General features: G+C 36.9%; 2 pseudogenes; both read left to right on the top strand.

The window, feature by feature from the left end:
* Positions 1-852: 852 nt before the first annotated feature.
* On the top strand, positions 853-19432 carry LOC127207392 (olfactory receptor 998-like; annotated as a pseudogene).
* Positions 3661-4786, top strand: LOC127207394 (olfactory receptor 998-like; annotated as a pseudogene).
* Positions 19433-19803: the final 371 nt, after the last annotated feature.

The following is a 19803-nucleotide window of genomic DNA, read 5'->3' as shown; positions in this document are numbered from 1 at the left end:
AAAAACTCAAACTGAAGCCACAATGAGACACCACCTCATTTCATTGACATTGATCATTAAATAAAGGAAAGAAACAAAGTCGTATGGAATACCAACAAGCCTATGATAAATGGAATAGTCAGAAGGTGAATTATTACAACTATTATGAGAAACACTGTGGATGTGTCTCATAGTAGAAACAGAAATACCATAAAATATAGCCATATTATTAGTGGTTAGATATATAAAGACAATGATGAAAATTGGTTATAAGATCTCCACATGGTGTTCATTACAATACTAGTAACAATTCCATAGATAGAAAATCACTGTAAGTGTCCATTGACAAATAAGTAAAAAATAGTCGACCACGTGTCCTTGATGGGGAGGCTCAGTGGCACTCAGAGGAAGGATAACAGGCTATCAACAAGAGACTCGATACCCTATGATTATATAGAGGGGGAGGAGGTCCCCCTCAGTTACAGACATAGGGGAGGGGAGTAGGGTGAAAGCGGGAGGGAGGGAGGAGGAAACAAGGGATGAGATAATAATTGATATTTAATATAAATAAATTAATAAAATAAAAAGTAAAAAATTACAAAAATTATGTTATTTGGAAAAAATATTGTAAAGAAACATAGTAGAATGGTAGCCAGCCATTAAACCATTAAAACCTTGCATTCATGACATGTGTAGAGCCAGAGAATAATCAATATGTCCTAATTAAAACTTAATTGAAAGTGAAAAGTAAACAAAAGAGGCTCTCTTGGTTAAAAAAAACTCATGGAGAAAGACACACATGCACATGTATGTACAAAAGATACCGTATGTGCACACGCGCGCGCGCGCGCACACACACACACACACACACACACACACACACACACACACACTCTTCTCAGAAATGGTTGGTCTGAGATAAGACACATTTATGGAATAACAACCAAATGCTGCTGAAATCATTTTTGCCTCTTCAGGTGTATGTAAGCCTTTGAGGTTTCAATTCTTTGGGGACCTCGCTCTGAATTTTTGTAAGCTCCCAGGACGAGCTCCCTGATTGTGTGCAGTATTTGAATCAGGGATTGTCTCTTCATGCCCTTGATGGGAAGTTCATTTTCTTTACCAACTGCCTTGAATCTCTCAAGAGAGGGTTACCATCATGCAAGATGCTGAATTATTCTTCCTTCTAGAAAATGGTCAAAGCTTTTGAAGCAGTTAAAGGCAATGCAGAAAGATGTGAGTATATTATATTTTGGCATATAGTATGTGTTTGAAATATGGAGGAGAAACCTCAGGATACATCTGACATTTGTTTATTAAATTATTTTTTTAGTTTTCTTTTTTATATATACATTTATATTATTACACATATATACAATAAATTACCCTCAGAAAGAAGAACTACGAAACAATCAGGAATTATATAATTGTTACATTCATAGTGTTTTGGTAATTTGTATTTGTCAGAAAACATCTTTCCTATCTTGCTGCATCTAAAATTCTAAATGTAAATCAAATATCAATCATATGTTGTCATTATCAACTTAAAACATCTGTCTAGACCTCAAAATATCTTAATAACTAAACTTACTTGTATAACTAAACTATCTGATCTTCAACTCCATCAGAGACTTGAGAAGGAATAAAATTAATTACCTGACTAGACAGAAAGTACAGCTTCACAAATGAGAAAGTGACAGAGACAGTTTGCTGCCTGGTCAGTCACCCAAAACTATAATGTTGGAGCATCCTCTTCATCCTTCTGGCCCAATATATCTGACAGATATATCTATGAGGCAGGAACTATTGAGGATTTTCTTACCCCATCTTGACAGAGTTTGGCCATCAACCCTGCCTAGATCCAAGCTTGCCCGTTTTTAGGCAGAATTCTGTCTGTGGTAGAAGTGAGGATATACTGTCATAACACTAAATCACAGTATATGTGGAGTTTTCTGAATTGATCTGCCTGGATTTTGAAAAAATCATACAAGATATTTTTTTTCCCAAGAATAAAATGTTTATTATAACATTTTTTTAAAACATATGATTTTTTTTATTAATTTATTCTTGTTACATCTCAATGTTTATCCCATCCCTTGTATCCTCCCATTCCTCCCCCCCCATTTTCCCATTATTCCCCTCCCCTATGACTGTTCCTGAGGGGGATTACGTCCCCCTATATATTCTCATAGGGTATCAAGTCTCTTCTTGGCTACTTGCTGTCCTTCCTCTGAGTGCCACCAGGTCTATGAATCTTCTCTATGGATAATATCTAGAGATTTTTAAGTGTTTCATGTGTTTTCTTCATAAATGGGAGCAAAACATGAGTAGGTGTGTTTTGAATATTATAAAATAATGAAGCCAAGGCAATCATGGCACACATTATGCATACTTTAAAACATGAATTTGTAAATGTGAATGTACAAGCTTTCATTATCATTTACAATAAATAAATCTCTATGAAACAGTAATAATGTTCTAGAGAAAATCTAAGACCACATTAGATATGATGGGTATAAGGATTATTCCTTTCACCCCATAGAAGACTCAAAGAAACAAATTCCAATGAGCAAATAAATAAAACTTAAATAGATAACCAGTGATTGGCAACAGAATAGAAGAGGGGCATACTATATTATCTCTTATCTCCACACAAATACATAGTTGTATTTGGATGACTAAATCTACAAACATTCAGCAACAGGCACTCATTCTTATGGAAACTTGGATTTGTCTGTGGTACTGAACAGAGGTAGTGTTGTGGAAGTAGCCTTGGTATGATAAGAGAATCACAAACTAAATAGTTGATGTCACTATCAAGTATTTAAAATTACACATTAAGCTGGAAAAAGTGTGAACAACATGATTGTTATTTCTTTTACTCAAAGAGGGAAATAATTAATTATCATAAATAGTTGATTTAGTATAAATCATTCTATGTAATCATATTGTTCTAGTAAATCTGAAATAGTTAATACTTTCTTAACTGAGTCACTTATAAGTATTCTCTTGAGGGTTTTCCCTGAACAAAATTTACAGTCGTTATTTTATATATGTTATCACTATGGTTTGTTCATCCTGAATGACTTGAGGGTTTATATAAAATACGTGAAATATTATATTATTTTAACTCAGCACATCTTTATTTTCACCACAATATGCACCATGTGCATATCTCTTACATTCAGAGGAATAAACTCATGTTTATCATATTATTTTGTTAAAATTATGTATTTCAGATGAGAAATATCAATATCCCTCTTAATTTCTTTGCTACTAGGCATCTGTTATTATTGGTTCTTCATGCCTACTTTAAAATAGCACCATTTATATCATTTAAATATTATTTCTTTTTAATATATTTCTTTTATGAATATGAACAACTTTGTCTCTAAACACATTTCAAATAAAATTTCATAATTTACATGAAGGAACTTTATATCATATACCTAGATAGTTCTTAGAGTCACACAATTTAAGCATATTAAGGATACATTGCCAAAGACAATTCTGCCCAGACACAGAATCTAGAAATACCTCTTAGTACAGTATTGTTCAACTGCCTGTTACAAACCTGCATATGTCAACTTGTCATTGAGTCACAACATAATTTTTAATTGTCATTGATAGTTTGTAATACAGGAATACACTTTTGTCTCTTAACAGAACTGAGCTGATGACATGGAAGAAAAGAATGGGACTGTGGTGACTGAGTTTCTCTTTCAGGGCCTCACAAATCATCTCTATCAGAAGATTATACTCTTCATAATGCTTATATTTGTCTCATCACCTTGGGGGGTAACTTGGGCATGATCACTCTCATATGGGTGAACCCAAGGCTGCACACACCTATGTATTTTTTTCTTAGCCACCTGTCCTTCATAGATATGTGCTCTTCTTCTTCCATAGCTCCCAGGATGCTGTGTGATATCTTTACTGAGAAAAAAGCCATCTCCTTTGTGGTTGTGCTGTGCAGCTATGGCTCGTTGGTCTTTTTGTGGGAACTTAATGCTTCCTCCTTGCTGCTATGGCATATGATCGGTACACAGCCATCTGCAAACCCTTGCTGTATACTCTCATTATGTCCAAGAAGGTCTGTGTGCCGTTTGTCCTAGGACCTTACATTCTAGCTGCTGTAAATATCACAACTCACACAACATTGACTTTTTGCTTACCATTCTGTGGCCCAAACACTATCAACCACTTTTTCTGTGATATTTCCCCAATGCTTTCCCTAGCATGTGCTGATGCCTCAATCAACAAGATAGTGCTTTTTGTCTTTGATGGGGCAATAGGAGTGCTTAGTGGTCTGATTATCGTAGTTTCCTACCTTTGTATCATGATCGCCATCTTGAAGATCCAGACCGCCGATGGGAGGGTGAAAGCCTTCTCAACCTGTTCCTCTCACTTGGCAGCTGTCTCCATCCTATACGGGACTCTTTTCTTCATCTATGCCCAACCTAGTACAAACTTTTCACTTGATACCAATAAAGTTATTTCCCTGTTCTATACTGTCATGATCCCCATGCTGAACCCCCTCATCTACAGCTTGAGGAACAAGGAAGTGAAAGACGCATTCAGAAGAAAAGTACAAAGAAAACATTTCCCAACAGATTGGTAAGGCCAAGCCCTGCATCATGCATTCCATGTCAGTGCTGAATATATACTTGAGTAGATATATAGAAGAAACAAGTTCTTCCCATTGCTAGATTATTTGAAATAGAAATGGAGAATGCGCATATGTATTACTGCCTGTCTTAGTCTTTCTGACATGATTGGTTTTGCAAAATTATAGGAAGGTGGGTTGAGAACATGCACACATAATATAATTATGTAATAACATATTTACATAATAACAAGTAAAAATACACTAGGACACAAAAGGTAAATATTTGCATAATGTTTACTGTGCCTACACTTTTTAATTAGATATAAAGATTAATAATTTAATGTAACCAAAGCACAATGAACTTGATTTTAAAGAATGTAGTAGGAACTAGAGAGATGGCTCATCAATTAAAGATTCCTGCTGTCCTCTCAGAGGACCCAAGCTTGGTTCTCTGTGTTCATTTGTGAAGCACAGTCACCTGTAGCTACAACCACAAGGGGACTGGATGCCTTGTTCTGGCATTTGCTGGCACACCACACACGTGGTAGATATTCACACAGACAAATGTAAATAAGCAAAAAAAGAAAAACTTTAAAAAATGTTTTTAAAAACAAGAAAATAGGCAGTGAGAGAAACTATTCTTTGTGTTATTAATATGACTATACATAGTTACAATCAAAAGAGCAAAAATTAAGAAATTCAGAAAATGATTTATAAGTCACAGACCTGTGACTTGGCAGAATATAAATTTCTAAAAATGTGTGGAAAAACCATTTGTTGTGTTTATTGATCATGAGGTTAAGCTAAATGCTCATTACAGTGTCTTTTAATGTAGCTGAAAAATTAGTGATTTTCAATGTTAATGAAACTCTTATTGTGTATATCCGTTCTTTCCTGCTGAAGGGCTTCATTTCCATCAATAATTTTTGAAGTTTCCAACAGAAATGATAGATTCAATAAACTTCCAGTCAAGAATAGTGTCACTTAGAAATTGAGACCTTAGGAATAATAGTGTTAATGTAAAACAATAGCAACAACAACAACAATCACCCTCCAAGAACAACAAAACCCCAAACCAACCAACAAAACAAAACAAACAAACATATATGACTGCAATAAAAATTGAAGAAAAAACTCTAAGTCCACCATAAGAAGAAATTATTATTTTTGAAATGTGAAGCTAATTCAAGAACAATTTAGATGTTTGGAGCCAGAGAGGAGCCAGTGGTTAAAAGTGCTTGATGCTCCTGATGAAGACCCAGATTTAGTTCCCAACACTCACACCAAGTGCCTTGAAACCACCTGTAACTCTATTTTTACGGGATTTAACACCCCTTTCTAGCTTCTCTGGCACCCACATTCTTGTGGTGCAACATGTGTACCCAGGTGCATGAATGCTCGAATAAATAAATAAATGTACATATTAGATTTTAATTAAATGGCTTGTGGAGAACTATTTTATAGAGTCACAGGTAGGAACAACTAAGCCATAGATCAATTCTTAGTACCAATTATGTTTTCCCAAAGACAAAAACCTATATATTGAATAAATCCTGTTTTCATGGGCATGCATGTATAATCCTCATTTCTTATTAATACTTTCACTGTGGTTATGCCATGTCTTCATGTATTTTTTCCTTTGGCCTGTAGTAAGCCTTCATGTAACCCCACTAACACTAGATTAATAGTCATATGTCCTTTAGTTTGTGCTCATCATGAAATTTTTTCTTTTATCCTCCAATCATGAAGGCTATTTTTGCTGTATGTGATAATTCAGACCACCAGTATTGTCTTTCAAAGATAGAAATATTGTTCCACACACTCCTGTATTTTGGAGGTTATGCTAGGAGTTAGATTCACTTTGATAGGCTTGCTTTGTTTACGGCTTGTCATTTCTGTCTTCCAGTTCATAATGATCTCTCTTTGTTCTTTATATTAAATGTTTTAACTATGATGAAGAAATGTGTGGTTCTTTTCTATCTTTCTTCTTTGTAATTCTAAGTATATTGTGCATATGTATGGCTGTCTCTATGATGTTATTCAGCATAGTATCTTGTTTTTGACATTTTAAAATCCTTATCTTTAATGTTTTAGTTTTGAAAATTACATAAAACATTTCCCCCTTAAATCTTTAAAGGCCCCTTAACTCCACCCTTGAATTCATGACCTCTTCTATAATTATTAATGTTACACAGCACACAGAACTATCAGAATGGCTGAGATAAAAACCTCAAGTGACAGCGCATGCTGGGAAGGATGTGGAGAAAGGGGGACACTCCTCCATTGCCAGTGCAAGTGCAAACTTGTACAACTATTTTGGAAATCAACCTGGCACTTTCTCAGAAAATTGGCAACAGTTATACATCTATACCCCTCCTGGCTATATACCTGAAAGACGCTCCACAGTGCAACCAGGGCATTTGCTTAACTGTGTTCATAGCAGCAATATTCATAATAGTCACAATCTGGAAGCAACCTATATGTCTCTCAACTGAAGAATGGACAGAGAAACTGTGGTACATTTTCATAATCAAATACTACTCAACTATTAAAAATAAGGAAATTTTTGGTTTGGTATGTGTGTTCAATGAATAATGACCTGCAAATATGCACAACTAAAATAATAACTAAGAGGTAGGAAAACAGAATGAATGCATTTCCTAGGTCCTGGATGCTCTTGATGCTAGACTTCGGTAAGGGAGGAAGGAAGAGGGATTGGCTGGTAAATGAATGCCTTGCATTTCAAAGACCACACTGGGCTCCAAAAAGAAAGTGGAGGACAGTGACTAGTCAATCTCCTTTAATGGATCCTGTATCCTGTATCCTGGGATACTCCAAGCAAGGCTCTAGTGTTCTCTGGCACTGTTTCCACACTTTACGTAAGAACTTTGTCTCTGAACATTATGACGCGTGGATCTGGGTCCAGGGGTCCTGCTCAAATTATGGCACCAGCCAAGGACAATATGGGCAGTAAACTTCGAACCCCTACCCAGATCTAGCCAATGGACAGGACATTCTCCACCGTTGAGTGGAGAGTGGGGGTCTGACTTTCATGCAAACTCTGGTGCCCCATTTTTGAACACGTCCCCTAGATGGAGAGCCTGGGGGCACTCAGAGGAAAAATAGCAGGCTACCAAGAAGAGACTTGATACCCTATGAGCATATACAGGGGGAGGAGATCCCCCTCAGTCACAGTCATAGGGGAGGGGAGTAGGGGAAAAATGGGAGGGAGGGAGGAATGGGAGGATAGAAGGGATGGGCTAACAACTGAGATGTAATATGAATAAATTAATAAAATGTTAAAAAAAAAAAAAGAAGTTTGTCTCTCCCACATGTGGGCCAGGACGTGGTTTCTATTTCTAATAGTCAAAGGGGTGATACAGAACAGCTTTATTTTCAGGCCCGGCACAGATGCTGGCAGCCTCTCAGGCGGTTTTGCTGATATAGGCCGACACCCGCACCAGCCACCAGGGACACAGCTGGGTCATGAAAGGGAGCCAGGTATCACCCTCTTGGCTTTAACTACAGCAAGTTTTGTTTTTCCTCTTTAAATGTTAAATTCTGGCATCATTTGTCCTCAACCCAATGGCAAAGAAACCTAATTTCACATGCTCTCACAGCATCGCCCAGTGAGAAATGGCTGTTGCCCTTTGCCTTGCTTGGTTCTTCCTTCACATTTTACAGTGCTCCAAAAGGCCGATAGACCATCCATGTCACCAACCTGTACGTGAGGTGTCCCCCCAGATGCTTGGAGTTCATTCATTTCAACACAGGCTTAAGGGTATCTAATCAATGTTAGATATTTAAAGGTATCTGCAATATAATAAAAAGTGCCTAAAATGTTTACTCTCACAATAAAATAAAGGTATTTGAAGATTAAAAAAAAAAATGAAATCTTGCATGAGGTAACCCAGACCCAGAAGGACACCCATGGTATGTTTACTCACTTATAAGTGGATATTAGCCACATAATACAGGATAACCACACTACAATACACAGACTTAAAGGAGCTAAATAACAAGGAGGATCCTAGGGCGGATGCTTAGTTCTCATTCAATTGGGATGTAAAATGAATAAATATAAAACAAAACAAAAACAAAAACAAAGAGCAGGCCAGAGCCTCAGGCAAGCCTCGCATATGGAAAACTTCACAGAGAGCTGGAGTAGATGGAGCTGCCAGACTAATGGGCACCTGTGCTGCATTCAGCAGCTCCAGCCAGAGTTGGGAGGTAATCAGAGCCTATGAGCTACAGATGGCAGGCAAAACTGCAGTCCATTTGGGTCTTCTGAGTCCTGGTGGAGGATGTAGCCATTGGCACCACCTTCCCAGAGTGGCTGGATGTCAGAGCACTGGACCAGCCCAAAGTGGAGAGGCCTGGGGGAGGGGGTGGGGGGGATAGTCAGTGTGCTAGACAGAGCCAAGTAACAGAACCACCTCTTTGCTCTGAGCAGAAGGGCTGGGGCAGGGCCAACAACCGGTGCTATGTGCTAGCCGATCCACAACAAATAACCAACAAATGAGAAGAAGAAGAAGAAGAAGAAGAAGAAGAAGAAGAAGAAGAAGAAGGAGAAGAAGAAGGAGAAGAAGAAGGAGAAGGAGAAGGAGAAGGAGAAGGAGAAGGAGAAGGAGAAGGAGAAGGAGAAGGAGAAGGAGAAGGAGAAGGAGAAGGAGAAGAACTACAATCACCACAACAAAACAGCAACAACAATAACAACTATGGACTGCACTCACATAGAAGGCAGCAGGGCAGAGAAACTTGGAATGGCAGAAGGCACACAAACAAAATTACACACACACACACACACACACACACACACACACACACACACACACACACACAGAGAGAGAGAGAGAGAGAGAGAGAGAGAGAGAGCTAAGTTAAAGAATAAGCCACATCTTGATGTGGTGCTGTACTATTTTAATCCAAGCACTCAGGGAGGCAGAAGAAGGTGGACCACTATGAGTTCGAAGCCAGACTGCTCTACAAAGCAAGTCCAGGACAATCATGGCTACACACACACACACACACACACACACACACACACACACACACACACACATACACCAACTGCAAAAAACCAAATGAATAAGCCATATAAAGATGGGAAAAGGATTATAAAAATTAAATATAGATTGGGCAAAATGTCCTTGTTTCTACCGCAGACAGAAATCTGACTAAAAAAGAGCAAGCTTGGATATAGGCAGAGTCGACAGCCAAACTCTGCCAAGACAGGGTAAGCAAGTCCTCAATAGTTCTTGCCTCACAAATATGTCTGTCAGATATATTGGGCTTGAAGGCTGAAGATGATGCTCCAATGCTATAGAGAGACTTGGATGACTATTCAAGTAGAAAACTGTTTCTGTCATCTTCTCATTTGGGAAGCTACTAACCTGCACTCCCTGTATACTCAGGTAATCAAGTTTATTCCTTTTCAAGACTCTGATGGAGTTGAAGACCACATAGTTTAGTTTTACAATTAAGCTTAGTTGTTCAGGGGTTAAGATGTTTTTAAGTGTAGATAGATGTTTTAAGTTGATAATGATAGAAATGATAGATATATTCAATTCAGAATTTTGGACGTATTAAGATCAGAAAGATGTTTCCTTCAAGGCTGCCAAATACAAATAGCCAAAACACTATGAATGTAACATTTATATAATTCCTGATTGTGCCATGGTTCTTCTTGCTGCAGGTAGTTTACTGTATATATGTGTAATAACATCAACGTATATGTAAAAAATAATAAAATAATATAAATGAAAATAAAAACAATTAAATACAGAAAATATATTAAAGTAAAAAGAAGGTAAATAAATGATCATAGAAAGTAAAGTCTCCAAAGGAGAGAGAAGGAAAAATAAATAAAATGTTCTGTAAATGTGCATAATAAAGTCTCTGAAAAAAAGCAGAATGTTAGGCAGAATAAAATGGGAACGAGTTTTCATATTAAAAATGGAAAACACTATAGAAAAGGACATTTGGACCCTGTATAGTTTTGTTTTGACTTTCAGCATAGAAATGATTATGTTTTGAATAATGATTGTAATATTATATATCCTCTTTATGAGGGTTCAGAAGAAAGCTGACTTAGAGAATGAAAAACTGAAAAAGTAAATTCTAGAGTGGATGCGATAGAGAAGAGATTGGAAAATCCTGTGGCTCAGAATGTGGATCTTCAGAAGAATCCAATCTGGAACCTTCCACAACAGCACAAAGGTGGTTCCAGATGAGAAAGATCCACAAAGGCTTAAGGAAATTGCAGAATGGCAGCCCATGGAGATGCTCAACAAAGAGGCTTCAGCTACAAACCAGCATAATAAGACTAAATGTTATGTTTATATTGTCAAGGATCAGTCACTAGATGAAGGTCTATGTGCTGAGTTAAAAATACAGACTCTGCTTACAGACACCACCTTGGAGCAATGTCATACAACAGAGTTAAAGTATGTGCACCCTAGATTCCTATTCAGAATTCTAATATGCTTTTGCCTTGAATTCTGAAAAGGAAGATTCTAAGATTGCACATTTATTAAAGGTGATGGCAGTCTGGGAAATGCCTTTACAGATTAAAGCTTATGATACTCCAGCATATGTATCTATTAGAATACAAGAATTTTTTAGATATTATGGCATAAAACATGTTAGGATATATTTTACAGTCCTACGTGTCAGCCAGTTGTGAAAAGATCTAGCTATGCTTTAGACGAGAGGTTAATAGAACAAAAGAGGAATATAGGATCTCCCAGAAATAAATAATGGTTTATTACTTTAAGATTTTAAAATGTCAATGAGACAGATAGCAAAGGTGTTGAAAAAACACTAGATTTTAGAAAAGACTTTTGAGTTAGATCAGCCTAATCCAGACTTTCACCTGCTTGAACATAGAGCAGAGAATCATCTTTAACTGATTTGTGCACACTGCACACTGCGCATTCCATACATATGCTAATGGAACTGTATATTGCCTTTAAAAGCTTATATGTTTACAGAGCAAAAGGACCAGACACCAAAGAAGAAAAGTATCCCAGGTAATCCAATCTCACAGACTGCCTCAATAGTTGTTTCCTCAAAATGTTGCATCTAGAACTACTTAAAAATGGCTAGTTAAGATGGTCCAGCCTCACAGACTTCCGTTATGCCTTGCACTTTCCCATCACACAGAGAGTGTTTCAGCTAGCTTTCTTAGGACTTGAGCATTATGCCAATTTCATTTAGGGTCCCCCAAAGAGAATGTTGACCCCAGCAGGAATATATTGTAATAGAATGATGCCCTATTCTCAAAAAAAAAAAAATTGGTGAGTGATTTTTGGTCATTCAGTGGGAGGTGGATGTTTGTTGTCATTTAAGGGCGATTGGTTGCAATTTGTTAAAGGTCTTGTCACGAAAGGAAACAAAATAAGGAGGTTAGATTCAGGGTTCTCTTTTTCACTTTCTTTTTCTTTCCTCTATCTTTTCTTCTCTCCTATTTAGTGTTAGAGGAAAAAGGAGGGAGAAGGGATGAAAAACTGGGGTATAGGAATTATAGAATAAAAGGAAGATTATTGAATTTATTTTTAGACTAGAAACTATAAAAAAGACTCGAGACTTGATACCCTATGAGCATATACAGGGGGAGGTAATCCCCCTCAGGAACAGTCATAGGGGAGGGGAATAAGAGGAAAAGGGGAGGGAGGGAAGAATGGGAGGACACAAGGGATGGGATAACCATTGAGATGTAACAAGAATAAATTAATAATAAAAAAGTAAAAAAAGACTCAGATATTTTACATTAACATGCATTTTTGTATACTGATACAAGTTTAAGGTTATATTTTGTTATAATATGTATGTATGTTTCTATGTATATTTCAACTCTTGTTGAAGGGAGGGGATAACCATTGAGATGTAATATGAATAAATTAATAAAATTAAAAAAAAAGAAAAAAAAAGCAACTCATTTAAAAATGCAAATGTTCTAGTCCTATTGAAAGCTCCTACTGCAAACTGTTTAGGATAGTTAAGAAACATAAGTTATTAGTCAATCAAACTTATGGTCATGCTAGGTACCAGTTGTCACGACCCCTCCAGGGGAGTCTGTGTGACAAATGATACTGCACAATGTGAGATGATGACAGATGAAACCGCACAACCCGAGGCGACGACCCAGGGAGAACCTCCAGGAATGGGTCTGATGTTCCTGCCAGGAGTAACTGATCGCAGCTTTCTTGTTTGGGAACATTCTATCTGTTTTTACTTTCATATCAGAACTTTTCAAGAGTAACTGTGTTGCTAGGAGATGCCCTAACTTAGGACTGCAGCCAAGGGTCATTCAGGTGATTTTACCACCAAGCTCCATTCCACTTGTTAATAAAAACATAGCTAAGGATTAATCATAGTTTATATTATGACTCACAAATAAAGTGTTTAAGAAAGCTCCAGATAGTGACAAGAAGAGCTAAGAAAAAAACTGTCTTGACACACAGATGTTTGACATAATGAGAGAACATTGACCTTTGATAAAGAGGGCACATGCGTACAGATACCAGTCCAATGACTTAAGAATGGGCAGTGGTGGTGCACGTCTTTAATCCCAGCACCTGGGATGCAGAGGGAGGTGGAACCCTGTGAATTCGAGGCTAGCCTGGTCTCCAATGTGAGTCTAGGACAGCCAAGGCTACACAGAGAAACCTTGTCTCGAAAAACCAAAAAAGAATGATGATTCAATGATGACAACATTATTACTCTGTATCCTGTATTTTGAATTGTATGAAAAAAATGTAACCAGAAAAAATATACCTCGTTTCAAAAAATGTGTATAAAAATCTAGCTTGCTTGCCTACAATACACTCAGATTTAGACTCACCCCTGGGTTGGTCTGTTTGTTGCTTCGCCGATCTTCGCTCACCAACACTTTGAGAACTCTCGTTCCCAAGGACCCAACTGAGATGGTCTGTGGCAACTAGCTTGTTTAATCACAGAAATAAGATTTATTTAGCCTCCTATTGATGTTTTCAAAGTTAAACACATAGCAAAAAGCTAGAAACAAGCAATGTTTGCCTATTCAGATATGCTATAGATATATAGTATGGTCTTACACACACGTGCACACACACACACACACACACACACACAATCACTTCAGGGATCTATAGAACATGACATTTAAAGATGTTTTATTAATAAAGAGGCTTTTTTTTTTTTTTGACAGTGAGACATGTCAGAGCCTGGCAGCATCCCTATTCTGCTTCAAAGAAGATGATGGGCTTTGACGAACCTGCATATCCAGATTGCTTCAAATAGCCAGGCATGGTCGCACACTCCTTTAATCCCAGCCCTCGGGAGGCAGAGGCAGGCAGATTGCTTTGAGTTTGAGGCCAGCCTGGTCTACAAAGTGACTCCAGGACAGCCAAGACTAACATAGAGAACCCTCTCTAGAAAACCATATATATATTTGCAGGACACAAAAGGAATCATCTGTCAAGCTTTGCCAATACAAGTTAGGCTGTTTTTCATCATTCCTGATTTACAGAAAAGTCTGTTTTATACTAGGCTAGAAGGCAGCAGGCGACGCCTTAGTGTTACTGAGAAGCCCTGCACGACTGTCCAGGTAACCAGCTGTCTCTGCCATTTCTATAATTTTGAAAGATGCTTGCTTTGCACTTTGTGTTTACTCAGGTAATATTTATCCTTCTTAGCTTTCTGATGGGATTGAAGACTAGATAGTTAAATCTCACCATTAAGCCTAAATTGTTCAGGATTTAAGAAAATGTTTTAAGGTCAAAATAGAAGAGATGAAAAAAAATGGAAGAGATGATAAAAAATGGAAGAGATGATAAATGCAAGTTGTGATCAAAACTGATTTAAATACAGAACTCTGAACTCACCAAGACAGAATAGATAGTAGAGTGCTTTCTTCAAGGTTGCCAAATACAAATGTGAATGTAACTGGTACCTGATAATTTTCATAATTGTTTTTTATCATAAGTCTAAAGTATCTATGAATAAATAAAAAGCTTAAGCTGAGAAGAGAGCTCAGTTGGCAAAAGGGGAGTAGGAGGACCTGAGTGTGCACTCCAGCATCCACATAAAAACCTCAAGCATGGTGGATCACATTTATAATTCAGTGCAGTGGATTCAAAGACAGGAAGCCCTGGATCTGACTGGTCAGCTTTAGCCTAGATGAACCTGCAGACTTCAGGCCTGAGAGACCCTGTCTCAGAAAAGGAAAGAACTGGACAGAACCTAAGAAGCTACACCAGGCATGTGAATCTAGGGGCTTTTCTATGCCTGCCCTACCTCACAAATAATGACATAGAGACCTATTATACTCATTAAAAGCATCGGGAACTATAGATGGGCATATACTGAGATATTTTAACCTGTTTATGTGCATCTGGCCTATTTCCCAGCAATGTGGCCCATTACCTGCCATCTTAGTGGTGCCCTGGCTGTTTTTTCTCTCACCTGTGTCCTCATGCCAACTCTCTTTTCTCTCGTCCTCACCTGGAAGCCCCTCTCCAGGATAAGAACTCCAATCTTAGCTCTCCAGCCAACTTATTGTCCATTCAGCTCTTTATTAACCAATCAGAAGTGATGGAGAACTATTTTTACACAACAGGGAGACAGGGATGCTTCATAATAATGCCAATGCCAATGACCAACCTGCAACAAGAACTCTGGGTATGAAAAACCCAGTATTTGAGTACAGGGTGAAGGAAACATCCTCCAACATCTCCCCCTTTTTAGTCCAATTAAAGGCAGGTTTTAATATTTTGAAGTTTTGCTTTTAGATATTTGATTTTGGGATTATAATGTGTTTATAAGTTGGTGCATTTTTTAAAATCATAGGCCTGCCTCCTCTATCCTTGCTTAGTTTTTTTTTAAACTTTACTCTAGTACTTACTTGGTCTGATGTTAACATAGCATTATGGAGACATTTTATTTTAGAAATGGGTGTTTATAGAAGTTATACATGAGCTACCAATGGAATACTGGGAAAGATAAAATAATGATACACATTCTCTTCATGATGGGGATAAAACATCATGTTCTCATTGAAGATGAGGACTGACATAATACAACAAATGTCATATGACTGGACACTGTCTTCTCTCTTATGGACCCTTCTGTCATGGACAGTGTTTGCTTCCCAGCTCCAGCCATGCCGAATATTTTTCAGCTTTAGTCTTAACTCCAGCTTTCCTAAATTTTACTCTTCTTCTTTTCTCGATGATTTCCTGCTTAGAAATATTCTCATCCACGTAATTTTTGTGACATATTCTTCTCTAGGAGTTAAATAATTGATGTTCTTTATTTATTTAAAAATTTCCTGCCTGGAAGTAAGCAGATGTTGCTTGGAACTGATATGAACTTTTGGTGTTAATGTCTTATCTTTTCAATTCTTATCTAGATGACCTTATGAAAATGTCTACACCAGGGAGTGTTGTGTTACTCTGTGTTGTACTCTCTAGATTTCTGTCTCCAGTGAACATGCTGCTATCCATGTAAGAAACAAACCACTAGAAGAAAGCTCATACAATATTAGAATATTATTGAAAATGACAATGTGTAAACTGTGGAATCAGGATATATGCACCAATTGCCTGTTCAGAATGAAGAGCGAAAATTACTTCAAGTAAGGCAAATGACTGTTTATTGCTTCGATCTCTGCTCATGGAAGATAGGGTCTTTTCACGAGCTCAATGAATGTGTAGGAGAAAGACAGGATCTGCAAGTAACGAGAGGACTATTATGGACATGTGAGGGGAAAGAAGTAAAGACATAAAAAAGGTAATAGAGGACATGAAAATGCTCATATGTCATATGCACAGGTAAGTACATTTTAACGCTAACTCTTACTCTGTAATAAATTCATATAGGCTGGGGTAAAAATTCAAGTTGAAAGAGGGTTTTATTAGCAAGTAAAAGCACACATACATACACCGCACACCTCCTCATGCATACACACACAGAGTTTTATTAATAACCTATTGTTAAAAATTAATATGTGGCCTTGATGCTGTTGAGGCCATGTTAATTTTGTTTTTTCAGGTGTGAGCCCCTGAGACTAAGCTGCTCTTTAGGGACTTGGATCTGAGTTACTGGTAGCTCCAGGTGAGGTTCTTTATTTTGTGCAGTAGGTGGGTGAACACTCACCCAGGAAATTTCTCTTCATGACTAGGCCATCAGCATGGACAGTTCATCTGCTTCACCAAGTATTTGAAAAGTCATGCTTTGAATAAAGGCCATCACCATGTAGGGTGAAGAATCCATCCTTCTTAGCCAAAAAAGGATAATTGTCTTTTAAATGATAAAAGGAGTTGCAGAAAAAATATTCCTAAAGAGGTGATGCACTGTAGGTTGAACTGCATGAAGTTTATGAAATATGGACTAAGAAGGTCAGTCTTAACGCTGGAAACCCAAAGTCCTATAAGCCTGAGGAAGTGGTTCATGTATTTTCTTCTGAAGAGTATTGCTTGATTTTTAAATAACTTAGAGTCATTTTAATAGGAATTTATTGTAGTCCTTAAAAACACTAAGATATTTTTGTGTCCTTAAATTTTCCAGCAACTTTTTATCAAGAAAAACACCCATGAGAATAATATATTATTATATATAATAAAATAGTATAGAAAATGCATATAGTTTTGTCACATTTAAATACATAATTTTACAAGAAATAATGTGCAAATGACAATTTAGATTCTAGCATAAAGACATGAGAAGGACATAAAGATTATGGGACATATTTTATGTAAGGTTCAAAATTGCTTGCAATAAATGAATAAAAACAAACCAATCAAATAAATAGTGATTGGTCCAAAGCTAAATGCTGTGTGTACTTGTCCTTGCTCCATGCAGTTATCTGTATTAGTATTTTGGATGGTCATAAACACAAACATTTCTGCATGTTAGCAGTCTCCTACTCCAAATTTCAACGTAATGTTTGTGACTTCTGAAAAACATTTATTTAGAATTATTCAAATAATTTCAATCACTTTATACTATTGAAACTATTTGAATTATGTAGTCACTACCAGCAATTTGAAAATTTTATGTATTTACCTACAGAAATTATCAATAACACCAATACTCTATCTTTTTTAATTTAAGGAACATAATTTGATCATGTTGCATTAACCAATTTTATTTTAATAAATTATCCTACATGATTCTCTTCTAGGGCTTTTAAACAATTGCTCTTCCTTCGATTAATAAATAAAAAATGTATTGTGAATAAAAGGCATAGTCGGCATTTTAGAAATGCTATTGATTGATTTAAGCATGTATATCTAAGAATCTTATATAAAATACTAGAAATCCTGAGATATAATTTTATATTATCTTAGATAATTATGATTGATTTTCTGCATAATCTCTGTGGCAAAGGACTGTCAGTATCACACTTCTCCATCTACTAGGTAAATTTCATGTCCTTTAGCATCATATCTGTGAAAGAATTTATACATTTTTTCTTCTTAAGGGCAGATATTTATGAACATGAACAACTATAACTATTCACAAGCATAACATGTCTATATTAAAATATAATTTTATTGAGGTAAATTTAGATCATGCAGCTATGCTACCTTTGTGGGAAGAGTTGCAGAAGAATAAACAGAAGAGTTTTTTTAAACATGATTTTTCATGATATTCACATAGCTTACCAGCCACAGAGGATAGAAATATCATCATCCAGAGTTCAAGATATTCACATAGCTTACCAGCCACAGAGGATAGAAATATCATCATCCAGAGTTCAAGATATTCACATAGCTTACCAGCCACAGAGGATAGAAATATCATCGTCCAGTTCAGTAATGTTGTCCAATAATTTGTTACAAACCTCCTTAAGGAAACATTTCACTGAAGTACACATTTGTAATTGTAGTGGCTGTTATAACAAGAGAATACACTTTTGTCCTACAACAGAACTGAACTGAGAATGGAGGAAAATAATCAGACCACTGTAACTGAGTTTTTCTTTCTGGGCCTCACGGATCATCTCCATCAGAAGATTGTACTTTTCACCGTGCTCGTCTTTGTATATCTTGTAACCCTGGGGGGCAACTTGGGCATGATCACTCTCATATGGGCCGACCCCAGGCTGTACTTTTTTCTCAGCCACCTGTCCTTTGTTGATTTGTGCTTCTTCTTCTATAGCTCCAAAGATGCTCTGTGACATCTTCGCAGAGAAAAAAAGGATCTCTTTCGTGGGTTGTGCAGTACAGATGTGGTTCTTTGGTTTCTTTGTGGGGATGGAGTGTTTCCTCTTTGCCTCCATGGCATATGATTGGTATATCGCCATCTGCACGCCCTTGCTGTATACACTCATTATGTCTCAGAGAGTCTGTGTGCATCTGGTTGTCAAACATCACAACCCAAACAACTTTGACTTTCTGCTTATCGTTTTGTGGTCCAAATACCATCAACCATTTCTTCTGTGACACTTCTCCACTATTTTCCTTAGCATGTGCAGGCTCCCAGATTAATAAGATTGTGCTTTTTGTCTTTTCTGGAGCGATAGGAGTGTTCAGTTGTCTGATTATCATAGTTTCCTACGTCTGCATCTTGATGACAATTTTGAAGATTCAAACTTCTGATGGGAAACAAAAAGCCTTCTCTACATGTTCCTCTCACCTGGCAGCTGTCTCCATCCTCTATGGGACACTTTTCTTCATCTATGTCCGACCTAGTGCAAGTTTTTCCTTGAACATGAACAAGATGATTTCCTTGTTTTATACTGTAGTGATCCCCATGCTGAACTCCCTCATCTATAGCTTGAGGAACAAGGAAGTGAAGGGTGCAATCAAGAGAAAAGTGCACACAAAAAAAGACAAACATTTTCCAACAGGTAGATAAGGCTGAATTGTGATAGTGCTATGCCTTAAATGTGAACGGCTGAGTATATTCTTAAAAGGACACTGGAGTACGCTAGAGTCTATTTTTGTCACCACATAATTTATCTGAAAACTGTGGGAGTTCTAAATATTTATCTGCCTCTGTCATATTTTCTGTGACATGATTAAAATTTTACAATTATATAGAGATGACCTAGGAATATAAATATGAGTGTATGTTAGAAGACTACTAGAAGTCAATATTTGTATGATATTCAATCTGATAGTACTTTTTAATTCAGATATGAAAAGTAAATGATGTCTGTTCATAATACTAAAAATAAATTAAAAAATAGCAAATGGGAAAAAATGTTTTTATACATGTGTTATCAA

The sequence above is a fragment of the Acomys russatus genome, chromosome 24 (genome assembly GCF_903995435.1).
Source record: "Acomys russatus chromosome 24, mAcoRus1.1, whole genome shotgun sequence".
Taxonomy (NCBI): Eukaryota; Metazoa; Chordata; class Mammalia; order Rodentia; family Muridae; genus Acomys; species Acomys russatus.
Note: the sequence above shows the minus strand (reverse complement) of the source record. Positions and strands in the feature narration are given on the sequence as shown.